Here is an 8,801-nt window from a genome sequence, read left to right on the forward strand (position 1 = left end):
CCTACCAATTAAGTCTACTCTTTTGCTTCTCCTTTCTATAAAACACTGGGATAATCATGGTAAATAAAATGCCTTTGTGTTTCTAAAGCCTAATCATGCTCATTTTCTCATTTGATCTTCAAAATTACTCTGTCAAAGCAATTGAGAAAGACCTCATTATCTCCATTTTATAGGTTAGGGACTGAAGGCAAAGAGAGGTCAGGTGCCTTGCCCAAACTGATAAAAAGTAGAACAGGACTCAAAGCAATATATTTCTCACTGTTTGGGATGAGTGGAAGGGGTCTTGGCATGAAGGGTCATCCCCCTAGTTCTAGCTCCTGGTCACCATGTTCCCTGGGCTAGGTCAGTGGCCAAGTTGTGCTCCCATCACTGGGAGTATCGGGATAGGGAGTATCTCTCCTCCACTTCCTGGCATTCTGGATTCCCAGTCTACTGCCTTAGCTCTGACACTTGAGCATCTGGTATCAGCCTCTTAGCATGTCCAGGGTTGCAGCAGCAGGTGTTACTAGGGGCATCTGGATGGGGCAAGTCACACTGTTTCTACACACACAAACCCTCCTAAATAACATCTTTTTTTATCTACTCTAAATATCAACTAGCTCACCAAAGCCGGCTTTGAAAAAAAAAAGTCACAAGAAGGCATCAGGCTAGAATAGATGAATAAATATTGGAGGGAGAAGAGTGCTTCCATTCGGTGAAAGGCTACAATAGCTCCAGCTTCCAGGCAGCCAAGCAGGACCCTGGGCACTCAGGTGATGGAATTAAGTACTTTGCATCCTTTTGCATGAGCTGTTGTGAGACCATCCTCTTTTGCTCTAGTCCACAAAATGGGGAGGGCTCTCCCAAAATACCTGGCCTGTGCAACTGAAATGACCTAAAATTATAGAACCAACCTTGCCTGTACAACAGAATCATATATGATTTTTTATAAGATTTTATTTATTTACGAAAGAGAGAGAGCATGCATGCAAGCAGGGGGAGGAGCTAAGGGAAAGAATCCCAGGCAGACTCCTCTGAGTGTGGAGCCCCACAGGGGCTTAATCCCACAACCCTGAGACCATGACCTGAGCCAACACCAAGAGTCAGACTCCCAACTGACTGAGCCACCCAGGCGCCCTATAGATGAAATTTTTAAATCAGAATCTTTGAGCCTGAGATCCAAGCATCAATTTTTTAATATAGCTGTAATGGTATGCATTGTATTATATACACTATATAATTAAGATACAATAAACAGCACATAGTTAAACAGTTTGATAAGTTGTGACATAAATACATATTCTGATCCATCACTGCAATTAAGATGATGAACATAGACATCACGTCCTAAGGTTTCTTCACACCTTTTGTAATCCTTCCCTACCTTCTCCATCCCCACAAACATTGATCTGCTTTCTGTTGCTGTAGATAAATTTATATTTTCTAGAATTGTATATAAATGGAATCATATAGTGCATACATTTTCTTTCATCTGGCTTCATTAACTCAAAATTCTTTTGAGATTTCCCTATGTGATTATGTGACAATTCCACTGTGGGATATCCCACAACTTGTTGATCTCTTCACCTGTCACCAAACATTTGAGTTGTTTCCAGTTTGGGACCATTACAAAGAAAGCTACTCTGAACACATATGTGTAGATTTTTGTCTAGATCTATGCTTTCTTTTTTCATGGATAAACAGCTCACAGTGGGATGACTGAATCAAGTGGCAGCTCAATTTTAAGAAGGTACCAAACAGTTTTGCAAAGTGGTTGCACCATTTTACATTTTCACCAACAGTACAGGAGCGTTCCAGTGGTTCCACATCCTCTCCAATCTTGCGGACAGTGGGTGTGCAATACATCTCACCATACATTTAACTTGCATTTCCCTAATGACTGATGGTATTGAGCATCTTTTCTTTTCATGCGCATTGCCCCCCACCCTTCTTTGACATTATGTATATCTCTTTTGGTGAAGTTTCAGTCCAGATCTTTAGGGATGAGACATAAGCATCAATTAAAAATAAAAATAAAATCTCCCTGGTGATTCTAAATGTTTAGCCAGGATTAAGCACTACTGTCATACTGGAAAACTTAGTGCAAACCTCTCCTTTAATCATGTGGAACCTGAAATCTAGAAAGAGATTGGGTTGCTTGTAGAGCAAAACAATGAAATCACCCTTAAAATGATTGTGGCCACTAGGGAGCAATTCTTCACCTAACTACCTTGATTCCATCAGTGGGACAATGTGTCTATCTGTGGTAAGACTTACTGTGTTCAGACTTACTGGTCTATGTTTCAACCTGATCATTCACCATTTCTCTTACTTATCTGAGTATTTGTTCTATAATACACATTTGAAGGAAATGACTAATTTTGAATTTGCAACAGTATTATAACTATGGTGACGTGGAAGGGAAAATGGTCTCAGGATTTCACGTATAGTGTGGACTATACAACTCTAGGGGGCTCCATTCACATGTACTATGATGTGAAAGGCATTCCTAGAGTTGCGCAGTGCACAATCTATGCAACCCTATTTAGTTACCCGAAACAACCTGAAACTCTAATATTTGGGTCTCACCTTCTAACTGTGAAATCATAGGAAGGTCAGGAAGGTCAGTTGAATCTCTGAATTTTGGTTTAAAATCTATAAAATTGGGATAATTAATGCTCACAGGATAGATATGGATGAAATGAGGTCATGTGTGGATGGAACTGGAGGGTATTATGCTGAGTGAAATAAGTCAATCGGAGAAGGACAAACATTATATGGTCTCATTCATTGGGGAATATAAAAAAATAGTGAAGGGAATAAAGGGGAAAGGAGAAAAAATGAGTGGGAAATATCAGAAAGGGAGACAGAACATGAGAGACTTCTAACTCTGGGAAACGAACTAGGGGTGGTAGAAGGGGAGGTGGGTGGGGGGTGGGGGTGACTGGGTGACGGGCACTGAGGGGGACACTTGATGGGCTGAGCACTGGGTGTTATTCTGTATGTTAGCAAATTGAACACCAATAAAAAAATAAATTTAATAAAAAAGAAAAAAGAAATGTCATGTTAGGGATTAGCAAACCCAAGTGCCTATGGGAGCTAAGCAGTAACTTAAATGAGTGAAGTAGGTCAGGTCAGAGAGGTGATAAAGAAATGATGGGGCTCATGACAAATTGTCTACTCAGCTCTAGCTGATTATAGCCTATAAAAAGGCTGGAATACAGTGACCAGAGCTTCTGTTTTTTTAAAGAAGTCAAAAAACAAAATATTTGTGGTCAACATAGTCCACTGATGAATGTGAAAAGGCTTTATGAATTAGAAGTCACCTTATGTATTTATAGGGCATCATTATATAGCTTAACTCAAGCTGTGGGCCAGTCCGTGAGCAAGTAGGGTAGATATTTATCTTGCCCCCTCCTCTTGCCATGGAGGCAAGCCAACCTAGGAAGCCAGGTCATGATTCAAAGGTTGTATGGTCCGAATGGGATTGAAAAAGAGGTGTTAGGTAAGTTGAGGCTTAATGGCATTATGCTAAAATAACCTGATGCATTCACTTCACAGGGCAGGTGATTGATTTGGACTTGGAACTATTCAAAGTTCAAGTTGCTATGACTTCCTCTCCTGTGGATAATACTCATATGGGCATAGTCGGTGTCTGTCATAGTGACCTTTCTTTCTCTACCATGCCATGGCTGATCAACTCCCTGTCTGCTGGAAACACCTTTTCTCTATATGTCTTAATGCACCCAACTGGGTTATAAAGTTGTGGGTGGTGGAGTGGCTCCCAGTGACTTGCACCAGCTCAGGAGTGCTGATCATGTGCATCTCTTCCCCGTTCTGCATTCAGTGATGTCATACTGGAACCTTGAAATTAGCCACGGTCCAAGTATTTATACTAGAGAAATTGGCAAACATTACAAATGGAGTTTATCCCTCTCACCCGCAGAAAACTGGTTGCTGAACACTAAGTAGCACACCGCTGGTCATGCGTGTTATAGAGTTTGTAGCCTTGTTACCTCTTCCACGTGTGTATTTCTAATTTGACCTATTATGGGCCGATCTTCTACTTGACATGTAGAGAGCAATGTGCTGACATTATTTCTAAGATCTTAGAGGGTATCTTGTGTTGTCCCCAGGGTATCTTTCTGGCCCCATGGAAAGCTGGTCTAAGGCTCCTCCTGACCCTCAGCAGAATGCTTCCCATCACACCCCTCACCTAGCAAAATAATTCATGTGGAGGCTTTGTTCCAGCTAGTGGGATTTCATGAGATCATTTATTCTAACTAGCTAGTATTGACACAGTGTGTAACTCTCCTTAGACTCTTTGTATTTTTATAGGCAACAGAGACAGCCCAAGGGAAGAGAACCAAGGGGCGAGATCCCTGGCAGCATTCCAGGCTGCTGGGGAGTTACTTGTGATCGAGGATCTTTATGACAGTTCTTAAATGCTCTCAGGTTGGCTATAACCTAAGAGTAACCCCACTAATTAATTTTGTGAGTCTGGGAAGAAGAAATAATAATAAAATAATAATAATAATAATAATAATAATAGCAATGATGATGAGATGATGCTTCATTATCCTTCCCAGTAATGTCCCAGGGAATTTCTCTGACTTTTGGTAATCGTCAAATAGAAGTGATAAACTTATAAAACTTGATTGGGATCTCTGTGACTCAGTGACAGAAAATTCCCTGTTGAAAAGCAAAGATTTATCCCCCACAATTTGGCAAGGCCCTAAGGATGGGCCTGTCCATCCCTTCTCGTTTTGCAATGACATCCGGAAAAAGTACAGTAACTCAGAGGAAGTAAATTCAGGTTTCCTGTGTCCCAGGAGCACCCTCCCATTGACTAGCTTGCTTCTTCCTCATTTCTAGAACTTCCACTTCCCTGAACATTCTTCTGGATGCAGTGAACAGGCTACACCTGGATATGCCTAATCAACAAATATCTTAGGGAAATACACACTTGAGAGAACCTCCAAACACACAATCCTAGAAGCTGCTGTCTGGTGTTCTTGGGGATAGATGACTCAGTGGCAGGCCCAGGCTGGCCCTCAGTTCGTAGGCTGGTCTGGGCAGCTTCTGTCAGTTTTCAGAGGCTCTCCTATGGCTTTTCACTCTCTGGCATGCTTCTTGTTCAGCTCTATGGTTATATGACTCATATAGTGTCTTCTTTTCAAGACCTAATATTCCAGGGACTCAGCTGACTCATACATGAGGGATAGGCATGAGGTACGTACAGAGCAGTCTACTGAAGATGGGATTTATTGATTTTGAGAAAATAGACTTAGGGAAGGATAAAAGGCAGAATAATGAGGATCTTTAATCCAGAGCCTTCCCAGGGCATTATTTCAACATGTTCTGCCAAACCCAGTCTTTGGCTAAACCACATACTTTCTAGATAACTGCTCTTAATTTTCATTTATATCTAATCACACTTTATTTATTTTTTAAAAGATTTTATTTATTTGAGAGAGAGAGAGCCCACCAGCAGGGGGAGGGGCAGGCAGAGAGAGAGAGAGAGAGAGAGAGAGAGAGAGAGAAGCAGCCTTCCAGCTAAGCAGGGAGCCCCATGTAGGGCTCAATCCCAGGACCCTGGAATTATGAGCTGAGCCAAAGGCAGATGCTTAAATGACTAAGCCATCAGCACCTCTGTCTACTCACATTTTAAAAAAGGAAACATGCATCAATTTTTGAGGAAATGGAACCAACCCTAGAGACTCCTATAATAATAAATCCTTATATTTATATGATAACTTTATAGTTTACAAAGCTTATTATCTCACTTGATCCTTACAGAAACCCTATGAGGTTGATATTTTTATTTGGAGATTTCCCCAAAAATGTCATAGGAGCACAGAGACTTGAACCCAGGTCTATAGAATCCAGAGTGCAGGCTAAAAAACAAACAAACAAAATGATACGATATTTAAAAACCAAACTCAAAAAAAAAAAAAAAAACCCACCAAACTTGTGCCAAAGCTCTTTATAGAAGCACTTTTGTGCGGAACTCATGGCAAATTTGATCATGAGCTCCTTTTCCCTCCCCAAAATGCCCCAGATTCTGGGAGCTCTTGTTAGGACATGGCCTTTCCTATAACACTGAGTCTTTAGGTAGTGATGTTCCAAATCATAGTAGTATTATTCAGTACAGTTCTGCATGCAACTTCTCTCTATACTATAAAGTAAAAAAAAAAAAAAAAAAGTTGCTTTTTTTTTTTTTTAATGGAATATTGGGCCATCTTGTGAGTGTACCCTTTTTCTACCCAAAAAGGAATCAGATACTCCCTAAGAGGACAGCAGCTCTAGGCTTCTCCCTTGGAAGTCTAGTTAACTGTGGGTGTACCTGCCAATACTCTAGTTTACACAGTGCTGAGGAGGGTTGGATGAATCCCTCTTGGTGAAAGTACTTCTGAAAACTCTAGAGTTCTGGTAGGTGAATCTACCATTTTCAGTTGAAAAGGAAGCCAGTAAACTTTTTCAGATGGGCAAGGAGTATGCAAAATAACACATATATTTAGGAAGGGCTTATTGACATGAGAATCCTAATGACTGCTGGTTCAAGGCATCACTCTGCCCCACCACCAAATTATTGTATTTATTCTCAAAGCCCTTTTCATTAAGTATTGTATTTATTCTCAAAGCCCTTTTCATTAAGCATTAATTACATTTTTCTATACTTTTAAAGTCACATAAATTTAACTCTGGTTGGTTGCATGAGCCAAAATCCCCCTGTTACCCTCATAAACTTCTCCCCCACTACTCAGGAGAGGAACCTTCTAGCGTGCCCATGAAGTAGGGCTCCTCCTGGCTGGGGCTGTCTGAGCAGCTCTCCAGAGAGAAGGGGCTCTGGGTTGGAAAAGTGATCTTTCAGGAGACATAACTATGTCAAGATAAAAAGAAGCAAGACTGGTCCTGCAGGGTCAAGCCTCAAAAACCCAGAAAGCACTTAATATATGCATCAGTTGGAATAGGAGGCAGAGAAGGTTGGAAAGATGCCCAGCTAGGTGGTCAAGAGGGATGGAACTTACCAGTGAAAAGGGTGGTTCAGGACCCAAGTCCACAAGCTCTGAGCATCTGCCAGCATGACAGAGTGTTTGAACCAGAGTGATCCATTAAGTGGGCCAACTCAGGACACAAAAATCAGTTGACCTCTTATAATTTCTTAATCATCAAAAATTATCTTTTGGTTCATTTGATTAGTATAGATTCTTCTTTATTAAAAAATAATCTCTTATCCTGAAAGTTATTATGTGATCTTCAGAGGTAATGTGCAGTTTTATATCATACTCAAGCCCCAGAGTCCAAACTTGTTGTCAGCATCTGCTTTGGAGGTAGGTATTAAAGATCAGTTAGTCTTTGGGCACTACTACTTCATGATGTCTTAACTCATGAGAGGCTGAAGAAGGAAGAGGAATGACTATTTACAGTAAGAGCCATCATCCTTTCCAGGCCACTAAAATGTACATACTCTCTGTCGAGTTACCTCTCTTTCAATAACAGGTTCTTGGGAAGCTGAATCTGTTATAAAACCTTGGACTCATCAAGGAAGGGCCTTGGATGGAAAACTCTCTTCCAGCAACCAGAAATGCTCATGCCTCCCTTGCTGAGTAGTGCTGGAAACAAGCCAGTTCCTGGTCCATCCCTCACCTCTTTCTTCAGACAGAGGCTCGGAGCTCCTTCACTTTCATTCATGGCCTCAACTCCCAGACTCTACTTTAACCCTAGCCTTTCTCTCTCTGAACTAGAACCATATTTTTTTTAAAAGATTTATTTATTCGTGAGAGAGGCAGAGAGAGAGAGAGAGAGAGAGAGAGAGAGAGGCAGAGACACAGGCAGTGGGAGAAGCAGGCTCCATGCAGGGAGCCTGATGTGGGACTCGATCCTGGGTCTCCAAGATCACACCCTGGGCTGAAGGCGGCGCTAAACCGCTGAGCCACTCGGGCTGCCCCTTGAACTATCTTGAACTCTAAGGCCACTTTGGCCAGTTCCATCCAAGATGCATGAATATTATTATTATTATTAATTATTATGAATATTATTACCAACAACTTCTGTTAACAAGAATTAACATTTACAGAGCACTAACCACATGGCAGCCATGTAACAAACCTTCATCTTCATTAACTTCATTGGATTCACTAACCTTCATTAACTAATTGAATTCCCATAACCCTTTGAGGTTGGTACTAATAATTAGCCCCATCTTACAGATGAGGAAGCCAAGGATTTGGGTGGTAACTTGTCTAATATCGCACAGTTGTTGAACAGTGAGGCCATTTAGAATTCCTTCATGGATTCCGAATCACGTAGAAAATTACAGGATTTCAGCCTTAGTAATTTTGACTCCAGAGCCTGGGCTCAACCATTAGGCAATGTTCCCTCCAGAAGTGACCTTGACCCACCTCCCCAGAGCGTCTTGCTGTGGACTCCTATACACCAAACACAACCAATGATGACAAGTGGTCATGAAGGCTTTCTTTGTTGAAATTTAAGCTTAACAATAGTTGGTTTGAAGCGTAGTTATTAGAAAGCAAGTCACAATCTGGAGGGAGAGAGACAAGGGAAGTCTGAGAACTCATCAAAGTCAAGCAGTCCCCACTGTGTGGCTCCTGGTGTAACGTCTTGAAAACACACGTGTTATGTAGTAAGCTTAGGTAAAATGCTGAAAAAGACACAAAATCACACCTAAGACCCTGCCCACATGGGAAGACTGTCAAGAATTACCTACACCTCAGATGGGGCGCCCTACCGAAGGCCACAGAGAAGACTGGTTCTCCTCAGAGCCCACTACTTACTTCTCACGTCATGGGCATTTCCTA

Source organism: Canis lupus, chromosome 21 (assembly GCF_011100685.1).
Source record: "Canis lupus familiaris isolate Mischka breed German Shepherd chromosome 21, alternate assembly UU_Cfam_GSD_1.0, whole genome shotgun sequence".
NCBI classification, from domain to species: Eukaryota; Metazoa; Chordata; class Mammalia; order Carnivora; family Canidae; genus Canis; species Canis lupus.